This window comes from Leptonychotes weddellii, chromosome 1 (assembly GCF_054177405.1).
Source record: "Leptonychotes weddellii isolate Sample4059 chromosome 1, ASM5417740v2, whole genome shotgun sequence".
Classification (NCBI taxonomy): Eukaryota; Metazoa; Chordata; class Mammalia; order Carnivora; family Phocidae; genus Leptonychotes; species Leptonychotes weddellii.
Window position 1 is genome coordinate 119,585,264 of NC_138369.1, and position 17,733 is coordinate 119,602,996.

A 17,733-nucleotide genomic window follows, 5' to 3' on the forward strand; every position below is an offset into this window, starting at 1 on the left:
ACATCTTTTACTTTTGCAAACAGTGCTATAGTGAATATCCATGAATATATGTCATTTTACATGTGTATGTTTTTCGTTATTGCTGGGTGAAAGGGTATATGCACTCATAATTTGATGGCCAGTTTGCATTTTAGAGAGTTCCCACCGTTTTTTTGTTTTTTTTTAAGATTTTATTTATTTTTTTGACAGAGACAGACAGCGAGAGCAGAACACAAGCAGGGGGAATGGGAGAGGGAGAAGCAGGCTTCCCGCTGAGCAGGGAGCCCGACGTGGGACTCGATCCCAGGACTCTAGGATCATGACCTGAGCCGAAGGCAGCCGCTTAACGACTGAGCCACCCAGGCGCCCTGAGTTCCCACCGTTTTATCTTCCATTATTTACCCATAGCCTCACCATTGTGTCTTAATAGACTTTGAAGTTTGCAATTTGATGGGTTAAAGTATAGCTTAAAATTATGTCATTGTACTTTGAATTTGCATTTGTCCTTTTTTTTTTTTAAGATTTTATTTATTTATTTGACAGAGACACAGCAAGAGAGGGAACACAAGCAGGGGGAGTGGGAGAGAGAGAAGCAGGCTCTCCGCTGAGTAGGGAGCCCAATGCGGGGCTCATCCCACGACCCTGGGATCATGACCTGAGCAGAAGGCAGACGCTTAACCGACTGAGCCACCCAGGCGCCCTGAATTTGCATTTGTCTTATAATAAGGTGCAGTATCTTTACATATATTTAAGAGCCATTTACATTTTCTCCTGTGAACTGTCCATATGCTTTGCCCATTTTTCAATTAGGTTATTAAAGTACTCATTTTACTTTCTTGCTTTAAGATCTTTTAATTCTGTCTATTTTTGTGATATATTAGGTTGCAGGCCTAGTCCCCTTTTTAAGACTTTACATCATGTTTCAACCCCAGTTCACACTACTCTCCATAACCACTACCGCTCTGACCAGTCTAGTTTTTATACCCTCCCAAGGGCACACTATGCTCATTCCTTCCACCACACCTTCTTTCGTCGTGTTTCTCCTTTTTCCCCTCCACTTGCGTCTCCCCTTCTGAGACAGAAGTTGTCACTGCCCTCAATTGGATAAACTTTCTTTTAACTTCACGTAGACTTCTGGAAACAATAATTAACTGATAGTTTGTAAACTCTTAAAAAAGGAAATGTTAATCATTAAGAGACAACACCGAACTACCAAAAAAAAAAAAATCTTGCTCATATCAAACTAACCACATCTCCTTTTCCAGTAGAGTTCTAGTACACTGTGGACACATCTTTATTAAGTCATTTTATTCTCTTGATATGTTTGAGAAATTTTTAAAAAGTAAGTTTATGAGAGTAAGTGGTTTTGTAGCTGATCAAACTTGTGTAACTAAAGAGTTTTGATTCATGGATCAATGTCAAACTGAAAGTAATAACAAAACTGTTATCCATTTCAGAACTCTGTCTTCGATCTTGCTGCTCAATATTTATTTACTAATAATTTGATGAATACATGGGAATTAAATAAATGAAGTTAGGGGGTGCCTGGGTGGCTCAGTGTGTTAAACGTCTGCTTTCAGCTCAGGTCATGATCCCAGATTCCTGGGATCGAGCCCCACATCAGGTTTCCTGCTCACTGGGGAGCCTGCTTCTCCCTCTCCCTCTCCTGCTCCCCCTACTTGTTCTCTCTGTAAAAAATAAATAAAATCTTAATAAATAAATAAATAAATAAATAAATAAATAAATAAATAAATGAAGTTAGGCTTCATAAGGATACTTTCTATGACAGTACAGAGGCATGATTCAACATTATCTTAATAGTTTGGAAGGATGGGCTAAAACCAATGAGAAATTCTTCAATTAAAGTGAATATAAAGCTCTGCATTTCATCTCCAAAATTAGTTGAAAGAAAATGAGGGTAGAGTCAGGCAGCTGGCTTGATGAAGTTTGTGTGACAAAAAGTCCACCAACTTAAGAATATAATGTGTTACAATTGAAATCTTCAGTTGCCTTTATTAATTTATAAAATTACAGCATCAGATTAAGGCATTTAACAGTCCCACAATTATTTTTTTCTTCATCAGAACTCATTTGGAGTGTAGTATTCAGTTCTAGGTATTATATTTTCAAAGGAAATTAATTTTGAAATTAAAGTACCTGTATTATTTTTCTATTGCTATCATAACGAATTATCACAAATTTAGCGGACTAAAAGAACAAAACAATGTACTTTCATCACCTTACAGTTCTGAGGTCAGAAATCAACACAGATCTCAATAGGCTAAAACCAAGGTATCATCAGGGCTGTATCCCTTTCTGGAGGCTCTAGAAGAGAGTCTGTTTTCCTGCCTTTTCCAGCTTCTAGCGGCCCCCTACCTCCCCCATCAGAACCAGCAGAAGCAAGTCCAGTCCTCACATTGCTTCTCTCTGGCCACAGCTGGGAAAGGCTCATGTGAAAAGATTGGTCCCATCTGGATAATCTCCCCGTCTCAAAGTCCTTAACCTTAACTGCATTGACTAAGTCCCTTTTGCCGTGTAAAGTAACATATTCACAGATTCTGGTGATGAGAAAATGGACATCTTTGTGGGGGACCATTATCCTGCCCACCACTGTTCTTATTGCAGAGGATCACCAGGATAGTGAAGGGGCTAATTGGATAGAGAAGCAGATTAAGAAGAATTGAAGATGATCCCCAAATATGTTGCCTAGGAGAGAATGAGATAATGTTTATAAAGTGATTAGTGCAGTAAGTGCATAATAAATGGTTTCTGCTTCAACAGCTAATGCTACAAATTACAGAAATATAGTAGCTCAGAAGGGAAAGAAGCTTAGGGATGTGGAAGGGGATGAAGCAGCATAACATTTTATCTTGCAAAGAACAGATTTTGGGATCCACGTTCTCACTTTATTCTTAGGGAAGCAGGTGGTTTCAATGTCAGAAAAGAACTAAGTTTAACAAGAACTCGGTGTTATTCCCCTACCTGGTAAAAGAGGGAGAGTGGAGGTGACGGGGACTGTGGTAGAGAAGCGACTTCCTGGCCTCTTTTTGCCATGACTGCACAATGTATAGGTTCTGAGGAGGAGAGCAAACGTATGAAAGGGAGAAAGCATGATTTTTGAAGCTCAGAGGACGACTATATTAGTTTTTCTCCCCCAGGAACATATGGGAAAAAAATGTCCTCTGAAACCAAAGCCCCGCCATCAGAGATGATGAGATTTTTTTTTTTTTAAGATTTTATGTATTTATTTGACACAGAGAGACACAGCGAGAGAGGGAACACAAGCAGGGGGAGTGGGAGAGGGAGAAGCAGGCTTCCCGTGGAGCAGGGAGCCCGATGGGGGGCTCGATCCCAGGACTCTGGGATCATGACCTGAGCCGAAGGCAAACACTTAACGACTAAGCCAGGTGGTCAAGCAGCAGTTAAATTAACAGACCCTCCCACCTCACTCCCGCTGGGTGGTAGCTTCCAAGGCCGCAGTAAATGTGTATCAGTGTGAACCTGATCCAGAAACAGCCAGGAAGAGAACAAAGTTTAGTCTGTGAGGAAATAGGCGGCTGCCGGTAGTTTCATGCTGTCTGTCCAGATTTCAGCTTGCTGTGGGGTAAGTAATTTTTTAAAAATATATTCGAATATAAAAAGATTGTGGGAATAATTCCCATCTAAGATTAAATTAAGGTCCTGCCGGGTGCTAAATCTTGTGTAAGTAGACCTACTTAAAAGAAAATTTCAGCATTTCACAAGTAGTTTTATTTTAAAAATGAAAAGGAAAACCATGAAATTTTCAGCAAATGTTCTGCTAAAACAGGTCCTGCTTGCATAAGATAGTTTTTAATGTCTTGTCTTTGGTTAAGTGAAGATGTTTACGGTCAGAAAATAAAAGTGAGCAAATATGTATCTGGTGCCCAGAGATTATTTCTAGGTAGTGCTTAGATTTCTCCCTCATGTTCTTTCCAGCTGCTTTTCCTTTAGTTTAGGTTCATGTTACAAGTTTATGGTAGCAAATATGTAATACTTTCAGATAGTTAAACTGGAGGTTTTGTGGTTCAAAGAAATGAAATGAATCAGAATAAAGTAGAACCGAATACAGTGTAATAAGCTGTTGAGAGCCTAGTTTTAAGAGCAGCATCATGTGTTTTCAAAGAGGAGGAACTTTGTGAAATAGATGTAAATGGCAAGCAGCTTTAGGAATTTCATGCGACTTTAAAGAAATCTGTTTTTAAGATTTTGACATGTGTACTAATTTTCCAGACTAAATTCCCAGTACAATGGCATGTAAAATAAATTTCCTATATGAAATTGGAATTGTTGTATCTCAGCTGTTGCAGTTCTATGTTGAGGTAAACAGTCCAGGAACTACACACATTGTTACCCAAACATCGACTTTATTGAGTGCAGCTATGGGAATGTTAAGGTTGCATTTAGTGTTGGAGAAATTGATATTTTCTATTTATCTTTTGCCATATGTATTTAAAAAAAATTCCTGGTACAGGATAATTTTGTGACTTTGAATCTAGAAGCAAATTTTGATGTCATTGATATATACAAGTTATAAATGATGGCTGCTAGCCAGTAGCCTTTCAAATTGATCAAGGAGTGCTGAGGACACAGATTGTTTTTGGAGAAGTACACTGGGTTTCCCCTTGCCTCTACCTTCACCTCTGACCTCAGGGACAGTCTGTTTCTCTAGCGTGCCTCACATTCCTGCAGGACTGAGCGGGAGCGCAGGTGATGGAATTGGGCCCCGACTGACATTTGGTGGGACAGAAGCCCAAGATACAGTGTCCTAAGTGGGTTCTAGGACTATAATGAAGTAAAACCTTTATTCACCCTTTAGCTTGCTGAATCTCAGTGACTCTCGGTTCCTGAGCTGATTAACTCCTCCCACTCAACAACCTCTCCTGGGCCAGGTTATTTATGGTTGTTGGTCTATGGGGCAAGAGTTGGGAGAGAAGGGTCTTAGGAAAGGAGCCAACATGGCAGGTGACACTGTTACCAGGGAAGCAGCTATTTCCTAATGCAATTAGAAATATTTCACTCTTTTAACACCTGGAAGGCCATACAGGTGTACTGGCTGACTCTTAAGTCAAGCCCCTTTTGGATATTTTTAAATTTGTTTTCCTATTTTTTAAAATTTATTTTTTATTTAAATTCAATTAATTAACATATAGTGTATTATTAGTTTCAGAGGTAGAGTTCATTGTCATCAGTTGTATATAACACCCAGTGCTCATTACATCACGTGCCCACCTTAATGCCCATCACCCAGTTACCCTATCCACCGCCCCCTCCAGCAACCCTCAGTTTGTTTCCAATGGTTAAGAGTTTCTTACGGTGGAGTGCCTGGGTGGCTCATTCGTTAGACATCTGCCTTCGGCTCGGGTCGTGATCCCAGGATCCCGGCATCGAGCCCTGAGCCGGGCTCCCTGCTCTGCGGGAAACCTGCTTCTCCCTCTCCCGCTCCCCCTGCTTGTGTTCCCTCTCTCGCTGTCTCTCTCTCTCTGTCAGATAAATAAATAAAATCTTAAAAAAAGTTTCTTACGGTATGTTTTTCTATTTCTAATTGTTACATTATATACTTAGGATTCTATCCAAGCCTGAGGTCTGGGTGAAAGCCCTTTGGGCACTAGGAAGGGACACAAGGCCACAGATGAAACCTCGGTTCATTGCTTCCAGATTGAAGGGACTTGGGACCTCAAACAAACCCTGAGCCACAGGAGGTGCTATCCTCACCCCCAGGTGTCTGCTGAGTCATGCCCCCCTCCTGTTATGGGAGTGGGGTTGGGAAGGCTGCTCCTTTTCCTTCCTTTCCTTTTTTTTTTTTTTTTAAGTCCAGTGTAGTTGACATAGTGTTATATTAGTTCCAGGTGTTCAATATAGTGATTCAACAATTCCATACAGTATTCAGTGCTCATCATGATAAGTGTACTCTTAATTCTCTTCACCTATTTCACCCATCCCCCACCCACCTCCTCTCTGGTAACCATCTGTTTGTTCACTATAGTTAAGAGTCTGTTTTTTAGTTTGTCTACTTTTTCTTTGTTTTGTTTCTTAAATTCCATATATGAGTGAAATTGTATGGTATTTCTCTTTCTCTGACTGGCTTATTTTGCTTTATTGTACTCTCTAGATCCATCCATGTTACTGTAAATGGTAAGATTTCATTCTTTTTTATGGCTGAATAATAATCTAGATAGATAGATAAAAACATAGGGGTGTGTCTATCCCTTCAAATTAGTGTTTTTATATTCTTTGGGTAAATACCCAGTTGTGCAATTATTGGATCAGATGATAGTTCTATTTTTAATTTTTTGAGGAACCTCTATACTGTCTTACACGGTGTTTGTACCAGTTTGCATTCTCATCCACACTGCACAAGGGTTCCTTTTTCTCTACATCCTCGCCAACACTTGTTTCTTGAATTTTTGATTTTAGCCATTCTAACAAGTGTGACGTGATACCTCATTGTGGTTTTGATTTGCATTTCCCTGATTATAAGTGATGTTCAATGTGTTTTCATGTGTCTGTTGGCCATCTGTATGTCTTCTTTGGAGAAATATCTGTTCATGTCTTCTGCCCATTTTTTAATTCTTTGGTTTTTTGGTGTTGAGTTGTATAAGTTTTTCATATATTTTGGATACTAACCCTTTATTGGAAATGTCACTTGCAAGTATCTTTTCCCATTCAGTAGGTTGTCTTTTGGTTTGTTGATTGTTTCCTTTGTTGTACAGAAGATTTTTATTTTGATGTAGTCCCAGTAGTTTATTTTTGCTTTTGTTACCCTTGCCTCAGGAGACATATCTAGAAAGATGTTGTTATGGCTGATGTCAGAGAAATTACTGCATGGGCTCTCTTCTAGGATTTTTTATGGTTTCAGGTCTCATATTTAGGTCTTTGATCCATTTTGAGTTTATTTTTGTGTATAGTATAAGAGAATGGTCCAGTTTCATTCTTTTGTATGTAGCTGTCCCATTGTCCCAACACCATTTGTTGAAGACACTGGCTTTTTCCCGTTGGATAGTCTTTCCTGCTTTGTTGAAGATTAATTGACGATATAATGGATTTATTTCTGGATTCTTTATTCTGTTCTATTGAACTATAGGTCTTTTTTTGTGCCAGTTCCATACTGTTTTGATTACTACAGCTTTGTAATATAACTTGAAGTCTGGAATTGAGATATCTCCAGTTTTGTTTCTTCTTGAAGATTGCTTTGGCTGTTGGGGGTCTTTTGTGGTTCCATACAAATTTTAGGATTGTTTGTTCTAGTTTTGTGAAAAATGCTATTGGTAGGGATTGCATTAAATCTGTAGATTGCTTTGGGTAGTATAGACATTTTAACAATAACTGTTCTTCCAATCCATGAGTATGAAATGTCTTTCCATTTCTTTCATCAATGTTTCATAGTTTTCAGAGTATAGGTCTTTCACCTCTTGGGTTAAGTTTATTCTTAGGTATTTTATTATTTTTGGTGCAATTGTAAATGGGACTGTTTTCTTAATTTCTCTTTCTGCAGCTTCATTATTAGTGTATAGAAATGCATTGGATTTCTGTACATTGATTTTGTATTCTGTGACCTTAGTGAATTCATTTCTCAGTGCTAGTAGTTATTTGGTGGAGTCTTTCAGGTTTCCTACATATAGTGTCATGTCATCTGCAAATAGTGAAAGTTTTACTTCTTCCTTACCAATTTGGATGCCTTTTATTCCTTTTTCTTGTCTGATTGCTGTGGCTAGGACTTCCAGTACTATGTTGAATAAAAGTGGTGAGAGTGAACATCCATGTCTTATTCCTGACCTTAGGGGAAAGCTCTCAGTTTTTCCCATTAAGGATGATGTTAGCTATGGATTTTTCATATAAGCCTTTAATATATTGAGGTATGTTCCCTCTAAACCTACTTTATTGAAGGTTTTTATCATGAATGGATGTTGTACTTTGTCAAATGCTTCTTCTGCATCTATTCAAATGATCATATGGTTTTTATCCTTTCTCTTGATGTGATGTATCATGTTGATGGATTCATGAATATTAAACCATCCTTGCATCCGGGGGAAAAAATCCCATTTGATCATGGTGAATGATTTTCTTTTTAATGTATTGTTGGATTCAGGTTGCTAATATTTTGTTGATGATTTTTGCATCTATGTTCATCACAGATATGAGCCTGTAGTTCTCTTTTTTGGTGGTATCTTTATTATCTGGTTTTGTATCAGGGTAATGCTGGCCTCATAAAATGAATTTGGAAGCTTTCCTTCCCCTTGTCTGTTTTGGAAGAGTTTGAGAAGAACAGGTATTAGCTCTTCTTTAGATGTTTGGTAGAATTCAACTGTGTAGCCATCTGGTCCTGGACTATTGTTTGTTGGGTGTTTTTTGCTTACTGACTCAATTTCATTGATGATAATCAGTCTCTCCAAATTTTCTATTTCCAGAATTCTGCTTCAGTTTTGGTAGATTATACATTTCTAGAAATTCATCCATTTCTTCTAGGTTGTCCAATTTATTGTCATAAAAATTTTTATAATATTAAAATTATATTTCTGTGATGTCTGTTGTTGTTTCTCCTCTTTCATTTCTGATTTTGTTTGAGTCTTCTCTCTCTCTCTGAGTCTGGCTAGAGGTTTATCAATTTTATTGATCTTTTCAAAGAAACAGCTCCTGGTTTTACTGATCTATTATTTTTTTAGTTTCTCATTTATTTCTGGTCTAATCTTTATTATCTCCTTCCTGCTGATTTTGGATTTTGTTTGTTCTTTTTCTAAGTCCTCTAGATGTAAGGTTCAGTTGTTTGAGATTTTTCTTGCTTCTTGCAGTAGGCCTGTATTACTATAAACTACCCTCACTTTTGTTGCATCCCAAGGGTTTTGACTGTTGTATTTTCATTTTCATTTGTCTCCATGTAATTTTTGATTTCTTTGTGACCCATTCATTGTTTAGTAGCATGTTATTTAATCTCTATGTACTTGTGGTCTTTCCAGATTTTTTTCTTGTGGTTGATTTCTAGTTTTATAGCATTATCATCAGAAAAATGCATGGTATGACTTCAATCTTTTTGAATTTATTGAGACTTGTTTTGTGGCCTTATGTGTGACCTATTCTAGAGAATGTTCCATGTGCACTTGAAAAAAATGTATTCTGCTGTTTTGGGTTGGAATATTCTGAATATATCTGTTAAATCCATCTGGTCCAGTGTGTCATTCAAAGCCTATTTTCTTGTTGATTTCTGTTTGGATGATCTGTCCATTGATGTAAGTGGGGTGTTAGAGTCCCCTACTGTTATTGTATTGCTATTGATTCGTTCCTTTGTGTTTGTTATTAACTGTTTTATGTAATTGGGTGCTCCCATATTGGGTACATAAATACTTACAATTGTTATATCTTCTTGTTGGATTGTCTCCTTTATGATTACATAGTGTCTTTCTTTGTCTCTTGTTACAATCTTTTTTTAGTCTATTTTGTTTGCTTTAAGTATTGCTACCCTGACTTTCTTTTCACATCCATTTGTGTGATGATAAATGTGTCTCCATCCGCTTACTTTCAATTTGCATGTGTCTGTAAGTCTGAAATGAGTCTCTTGTAGGCAGCATATAGATGGGTCTTGTTTTTTAATACATTCTGTCACCCTGTGTCTTTTGATAAGAGCATTTAGTCCATTTATATTGAAAGTAATTATTTATAGATATGTATTTATTTTGATTCTGTCACTTTTTTATGGTTGTTTTTGTACTTCTCTGTTCCTTTTCTTGCCCTCTTCTCTCATGATAAGTTGGCTTTCTTTAGTGATATACTTGGATTTCCTGCTCTTTATTCTTTGCATATCTATTACTGATTTGTGGTTACCATTACATTTGTATATAACATCTTCTTCATATAACAGTCCATATTAAGTTGATGGATGCTTAAGTTTGAGCCCATTCTTTGCTCCTCTCCCTCCCACATTTTAGGTATCTAGTGTCATACTTTACATCCTTTTTTTGTGTGTGTGTGTGAGTCCCTTGACTGATTTTTACAGATATAGTTATTTTTATTGCTTTTGTGCTTCCTACTCTTCTTACTTTTACTTATGGTCTTTCCTTTCCACTCAAAGAGTCCCCTTTAACATTTCTTCTAGGGCTGGTTTAGTGTCATGAGTTCTTTTAACTTTTGTTTGTCTGAGAAACTCTCTTTCTCCTTCTATTCTGAATGATACTCTTGCTGGATAGAGTATTCTTGGCTGCAGATTTCTTCCTTTCAGCACATTGAATATATCATGCCACTCTCTTCTGGCCTGCAGTGTTTCTGCTAATAGCCTTACAAGTTTCCCCCTTTTTATGTAACTGTCTTCTTTTCTCTTTCTGCTTTTAAAATTCTCTCTTTATCACTACTTTTTGCCACTTTAATTACTATGTGTCTTGGTGTGGACCTCTTTGGGTTGATTTTGTTGGGGATCTCTGTGCCTTCTGGACCTGAATTTGTTTCCTTCCATAGATTTGGCAAGTTTTCAGTTATTATTTCTTCAAATAAATTTTCTGCCCCCTTTTCTTTCTCTTCTTCTTCCAGGATCCCTATAATGTGCATGTTATTATGCTTGATGGAGTTGCTGACTTCCCTAAATCTATTCTCATTTTGCATTATTTTTTCTCTCATCTGTTCAGCTTTTCCATTACTCTTTCTTGCAGATCGCTGATTCATTCTTCTTCCTCTAGTCTACTATTTATTCCATCTAGTGTATTTTTAATTTCATTTATTGTATTCTTCATCTCTGATTTTTTTTTTTATCTCTTTGTTAATGGTCTCACTGATGCCTCCACTTTTTTTCTCAAGTCTAATGAGTATCTTTATGACCATTACTTTAAATTCTTTACCAGGCATAATACTTATTCTGTTTCATTTAGTTCTCTTGCTGTGACTTTGTCCTGTTCTTTCATTTGGGACATATTCCTCTGTTTTCTCATTTTTGTCTAACTCTCTGTGTCTGTTTCTGTGTTTTAGGAAAGTCAGCTATGTCTCCCGCTCTTGAAAGTAGTGGCTTTATGAAGAAGGGGTCCTGCATGCCCTGCAGTAAAATATCCCCTGTTCACCAGAACCTGATGCTTCAGGGGTGTCTCCTATGTGTGTTGCATGCTCCCTGCTATTGTGGCTGAGCCACTTTTTCCTTCAGTCCGGTCATCTTCAATGGTTCTCTAACAGTTGTGGGCAGGGTTTGATCCCTATGTTGTTAGTGGGCCAATCTGGGGCTGCCTTGGGCTTGAGTTTAGTCAGATCAGGCATTTGCCAGAGATGCAGTAGCACCAACTACAGGGCACTTTCCCTGTGTTGTCCCCTGAGAAGCTTTCATTGGTGGAGGGGGCCTGTAGTCAGACCAGCTATCTGCCCCAGCCCACTTGTGGGGCCACAGTCTAACTTATTTGTGTGGTTATCTTTCCCTCTCCCCAGGGCAGAAGTCTCTGGAGTGATGCTGGCCCCTTTCAGGGCTGCTTGCACACTGCCAAACTTGTGGCCCTGGTTTGAGTGGGCTCTAGCCAAAAGCCTATTGGAGTGGGCAGATCCACAACATGCTCCAGGGCAGGGCTGCAGTGCCCACAACGTTTGGACACAGGGAAGAAGGGACATGCCTCTACTGCTGGGACGGGGCTGGCTGTTCAATGGTTCTCTAACCATAAAAACACTCAGGTGTGGGGCATGCAATTTTAACATGGTGTGTACAGGGCCTCTGTAAGAGGGGTACCCACTGCTACTGCTGCCAGGACTGAGGCCCCGGAAAGTGCATGGGTCAGGAGACATGGTGTTTGCAAGGCTTTGCTTGGGTCTTCTTGGGGAGGGGACCTGCAGTCCTGGACAGAGGCAAGCTTGACTGAAGAGGGGGACGGGTCTTGGTGTAAGCAAGTTGGGAGAGGGGGGTGCGGGTGAGGGAAATGGCACCTGCCAGCTCTTTTGTTCCTGCAGGGCTCTCCCTGCAGTCCCTAATTCTCCAGGACAGTCTCTAAGATGAGTAAATAACTCTCCCTGTCATATGCCCCAGGCATTTTTCAAACTACTGCTTCTATGTTGTATCTCCCTGGGCTGTTTGTTGTGTTGTCTCTCTAAGGGCAGGGGCTCAGTTTCCTATCACTTTCCAGGCTTGCCCAGAACGAAGATTTTTTAAATTCCAGGCTTTAAGTCCTGCTGGTTGTGAGTATTCACAAAATTTGGCCCCTCTAGTTTTCAAAGCCAAATATTATGAGGATTCATCTTCCCCATGCAGGCTTCCCAGTGTCATAGTCTATTTCTCTCCCTTCTCTGAGTTCGCGGATCCCTCCCTCCGACAGACAGTCCTGCCGGTCCCTTTAGCTTCCCACGTCCTCTCTGCCCTTCTTACCCTCTTTGATGTGGCCTCTTCTTTACATTTAGTTGTGGAGTTTATTCTGCCAGTCTTTGGGTCATTTTCTGGGTTATTTATACTGATGTGAGTATTATCTAGCTGTATCTGTGGGACAAGGTGAGCTTAGGGTCCTCCTACTCCACCTTCTTCTCAGGCCTCTGGGCCCCTTTCAGATATTTTTAAAAACCTTTAATAGCTGCCTCCAACACCCAAATCCTTGCTCCTGCCCTACAAAGCCCACATGATCTGCCTTCTGACCATCTGTTTAACATCATTGTCTACCATTGTTCTCCTCACACAGATTGCTCCGGCTATATAAGTGTTTCTATTGCTTCTGGAATACATCAAACTTTCTTGTGCCTCAGGGTCTTTGCTGCCTGGAAAGCTCTTCCCCTGTATTGTTTCTTCCTTCTCTTCATTCAGATCTCTACTCAAGTGCCTACTCTTCAGAGGCATCACTACCCCACTTCCACCACATCACTCTTCCTTTACCTTGAATGACTTTTAACAATATTGCACAATTTAATTCATTTTATGAAAAAATATATATTTAGGGGTGCCTGGGTGGTTCAGTCGGTTAAACTGCTGCCTTAGGCTCAGGTCATGGTCCCAGGGGTCCTAGGATCGAGCCCCGTGTTGGGCTCTCTGCTCAGCAGGAGCCTGCTTCTACCTCTCCCTCTGCTCTCTCTCTCTGTCAAATAAATAAATAAAATCTTTAAATATATATATATACATACATATATATATATAAAACACATATACACACACATACACATGATATATATAGTCAAATATATATACTATTTATATTCAGAATTATTTGTATGTGTGTGTATATTTTTGATAAAATCAACATATATATTCTTTCTCACTAGAATATAAGTTCTATGAGGGGGCAAGAACTTTGTCTTGTTCAGTGCTATATTGCCAGTGTCCAAAATAGTACCTAGTTGACATATAGTAGACACTTGGTAAATATTCATTTTATTAATATATTAGTGTCAGTTGGTGCCATTGAAATTTATTTATTTTTTATTATTATTTTTTTAAAGATTTTATTTATTTGACAGAGAGAGAGAGAGACAGTGAGAGAGGGAACACAAGCAGGGGGAGTGGGAGAGGGAGAAGCAGGCTTCCCGCCGAGCAGGGAGCCCGATGCGGGGCTCGATCCCAGGACCCTGGGATCATGACCTGAGCTGAAGGCAGACGCTTAATGACTGAGCCACCCAGGCGCCCCTGAAATTTATTTTTAAGAATGGGAGTTTTTTATTTTCTGAGTAGGTGATATAGTCACATGATTCCAAAACTAAAATATATAGAAAAGTGCATTTTTAAAAAAAAAAAAAAAGGTTTATTTATTTATTTGAGAGAAAGAGGGAGAGAGAGAGAGAGAGAAAGAACAAGCACGCACACGGGAGGGCAGGGGCAGAGGGGGAGAGAGGCTTAAGCTGACTCCACATTGAGCACAGAGCCTGATGTGGGACTCGATCTCACGATCCTGAGATCATAATCTGAGCTGAAACCAAGAGTTGGGTGCTTAATCAGCTGTGTCACCCAGGTGCCCCATAGAAAAGTGTGCATTGAAACATCTTCCTACCCCAGCTGGTCCCCAATCCATTCAGCTCCCATTCAAGACCCCAAACTACTGTTGTTATTTTTCCATGTGTCCTTCCAGAGTTTCTTGATGTGTATGCAAGGAAACATAAATGTATACACAGATTCTTACCTTTCTCTTTTTACTAATACTGTTATACATTACTGTTCTTAATTTTTAAATTTGTAATATATGTTGAATCTCTTTTCATATAAGTATGTGGAGAGTGTCCTCATTTTTAAATAGCTGCATAGTATTCCATTGTATGGACATACTGTAATTTATTTAACCAGTCACCTAGTGATGGGCATATTGGTTGTTTTCAGTATGTTCCTGTTGTAAACAGTGCTGAAGTTCACAACCTGTGCATATATCATTTTATACATGCATACAGTATATCTCTGATTAAATTCAGAGAGTATAATAGGTGCCATAAATATTGCTTAGTTACTTCCATAGGGATTGTACCAATTTGTACTCCCCCAGCAATGAATAAGAGTACTGTTTCCCATATCCTTGCCAACTGAGAGAGTTATCAGACTTTTGGGTTTTTGCCAATCTGATAGGTTAAAAAATGTTTTCAGCATAGTTTTTTTTAGAATTCATAATAAAATTTGTGTTAAAATTTTTAAAAATAATTTTTAAATTTTAAATTGTGATAAACATATAAAATTCACCATTCACATTTTTAAGTGTTCAGTTCAGTAGTATTAAGTATATTAACATTGTTGTGAAACAGATCTCCAGAACTTGTTCACCTTCCAATCTGAAACTCTATACCCACTAAATAACAACTCCCCATTTCCTCCTCCCTCTAGACCCTGACAACCACCATTCTCTTTCCTGTTTTTGTGAGTTTGACTGCTTTAGATACCTCATGTAAGTGGAATCATACAGTGTTTGTCTTTTTGTGACTGGCTTCTTTCACTTAGTGTAAAGTCCTCAAGTTTCACCTTGGTTGGGCGCCTGGGTGGCTCAGTCGTTAAGCGTCTGCCTTCAGATCAGGTCATGATCCCAGGGTCCTGGGATCGAGTCCCACATGGGGCTCCATGCTCAGCAGGAGGCCTGCTTCTCCCTCTCCCACTCCCCCTGCTTGTGTTCCTGCCCTCGCTGTGTCTCTCTCTGTCAAATAAATAAATAAAATCTTAAAAAAAAAAAAAAAAGTTTCACCTTTGTTGTAGCAAATGACAGTATTTCCTTCGCTTTTAAGGCTGAATAATATTCCATTATATACCTCACTTTGTTTATCCATTCATCCATTGATGGACATTTGGATTGTTTCACCTCTTGACTCTTGTGAATAATGCTGCTACGACTATGGGTGTGCAGATAACATTTTGACTCAGGGTCTTGAGTTCAAGCCCCACATTGGGCATGGAGCCTACTGTAAAATAAATAAATAAATAAAGTAAATCTTAAAAAAACAAAACATGATCATGGATTATAAAACTCAAAATTGTTAAGATGCCAGTTCTCCCTAAGTGAATGTATAGATCTAGTGCAGTTCCTATCAAAATTCCAGCAGGTGTTTTTGAAGAAATTGTCAAGCTGATTCTAAAATGTATCTGATAATGCAATAAACATTGCATAGCTAAAACAATCCTGAAAAGGAACAACAAGTTGGATGATTTATAGTACGTGATTTCAAGATTTAACTGTAAAGCTATTAACTATTACCAACAATGAACTCTTGCCCTAAGAATAGATGAATTATCAGTGGAGCAGAATAGCACATCCAGAAATAGACCCACAAACATAAGGTCAATTGATTTTTGATCAAGGTGGCAAGTTAATTCAATAGGGAGTCTTTTTTTAATTTTTATTTTACTTTTTTTTTAAAGATTTTATTTATTTGACAGAGACACAGTGAGAGAGGGAACACAAGGAGGGGGAGTGGGAGAGGGAGAAGCAGGCTTCCCGCAGAGCAGGGAGCCCGATGTGGGACTCGATCCCAGGACCCTGTGATCGTGACCTGAGCCGAAGGCAGATGCTTAACGACTGAGCCACCCAGGTGCCCCAGGGAGTCTTTTTTTTTTTTTTTTAAGATTTTATTTATTTATTTGACAGAGAGAGAGAGACAGGAGAGAGGGAACACAAGCAGGCGGAGTGGGAGAGGGAGAAGCAGGCTTCCCATGGAGCAGGGAGCCCGATGTGGGGCTCGATCCCAGGACCCTGGGACCATGACCTGAGCCGAAGGCAGACGCTTAATGACTGAGCCACCCAGGCACCCCAAGGGAGTCTTTTTTTAAAGATTTATTTATTTGAGAGAGAGAAGGAAGATGGGGGGAGGCGAGGACCACTGAGGGAGAGGGTGAGAGAGAGTCTCAAGCAAACTGCCCGCTGAGCCGGGAGCCCCATGCGGGGTTTGATCTCTCAACCCTGAGATCATGACCTGAGCTGAAATCAAGAGTTGGACACTCAACGGACTGAGCCACCCAGGCACTCCAGAAACAGAGTCTTTTTAAACATGTTGCTGAATCAAATGGATTTTCTTATGGGAAAGTACGAAAAGAACTGTCACATCTTTATCTCTCCATACAAAAATTAAATAGACATTGATCATAGATCTAAACATAACAATCAGAACCAGAATGGTAGAAAAAAAAAACAATGGAAAATATCTTTGCAGTCTTGGGTATGCAAAGATTTCTTGAACAGGACATTAAAAGCACTAAACATAACAGTAAATAAAATTAAATGAGTTTATATATTTACTGCAAGACTTCTCAGAACCTTTAATATGTTAATGTTTCTAGTAAGAGGGTCATGCAGCATCTCCCTAAGTTTTTGCCACAGAATCCTTTTTTTCATTTGGAGCATTCAGCTAAACTGCAGGAGTCAGTATGCCAAAGAATATACTTGGAGAAGTTGTTGCTTTGGTTCTCTCCTCAAAGCATACTATTTTTGAGAGCGTAATAAATTAAAGATCAGTTTCCCCCTCTTTATTTTTTTTAAAGATTTTATTTATTTATTTGACAGAGAGAGCAAGAGAGCACAAGCAGGAGGAGCAGTAGAAGGAAAGAGAGAAGCAGACCCCGCACAGAGCTGGGAGCCTGGTGTGGGGCTCGATCCCAGCACCCTGAGATCATGACCTGAGCTGAAGGCAGACACTTAACCATCTGAGCCACCCAGGCGCCCTAGTTTCTCCCGCTTTAGTATGAATTAATGTAATTGCATCTATTTTAACAACCAGAATAAAGAAAACCCTCTGCCAAAAGAACTGTGACCGCACTTTACTCCAAATTGATTGGTCAGCCAGCCAACTGTTAGAATTACTACTACTGATAGGATTCTAGGTCAGTGTCACATTAGATTGGAATTTACCATAGTAAAAGGAATAGAGTGATTGAAGGTGCCAAGCATTTTGCATTTTCTCTGCACTGGTTTCATGTACTTGTTTGGTCTGCTCTGCCCTGCTTCCTTACTGTCTGTCAAACTCCAGCTTGTTAACCCTCACTCAGATACTCAACTCCTCCCAGTTCCTAATTGCTTGAAAGTCTTTTTTTCTGTGGCGTTTCTGGTCTCTGACTCATACTTCACTGTCCTAATCAGATTCCTTTACCTGCTGTTGCTGCCCATGAACTGATTTTCATGGAATATGGGCTTTCACATAAGAAGTAGGAGAAGAGGGGCGCCTGGGTGGCTCAGTTGGTTAAGCGACTGCCTTCGGCTCAGGTCATGATCCTGGAGTCCCGGGATCGAGTCCCGCATCGGGCTCCCTGCTCAGCAGGGAGTCTGCTTCTCCCTCTGACCCTCCCCCCTCTCATGCTCTCTCTATCTCATTCTCTCTCTCAAATAAATAAATAAAATCTTTAAAAAAAAAAAA

General features: G+C 39.4%; 1 protein-coding gene across 9 annotated transcripts in view; it reads left to right on the forward strand.

The window, feature by feature from the left end:
• The window catches only part of MAP3K13 (mitogen-activated protein kinase kinase kinase 13), a 168,100-nt gene that overhangs the window by 28,961 nt on the left and 121,406 nt on the right, over window positions 1–17,733 (forward strand). For 2 of the 9 annotated variants that reach the window (XM_081830939.1, XM_081830926.1), the window contains exons 1-2: window positions 1,706–3,583; window positions 14,726–14,786. The exons of 4 other annotated variants lie outside the window; for them this stretch is intronic. The gene's annotated coding sequence lies outside the window, so the exon portion shown is untranslated. Of the gene's footprint in view, window positions 1–1,705; window positions 3,584–14,540; window positions 14,787–17,733 lie in introns of those variants that run through there. 3 more of the 9 variants (XM_081830954.1, XM_031028239.2, XM_081830929.1) reach the window with 3 other exon arrangements.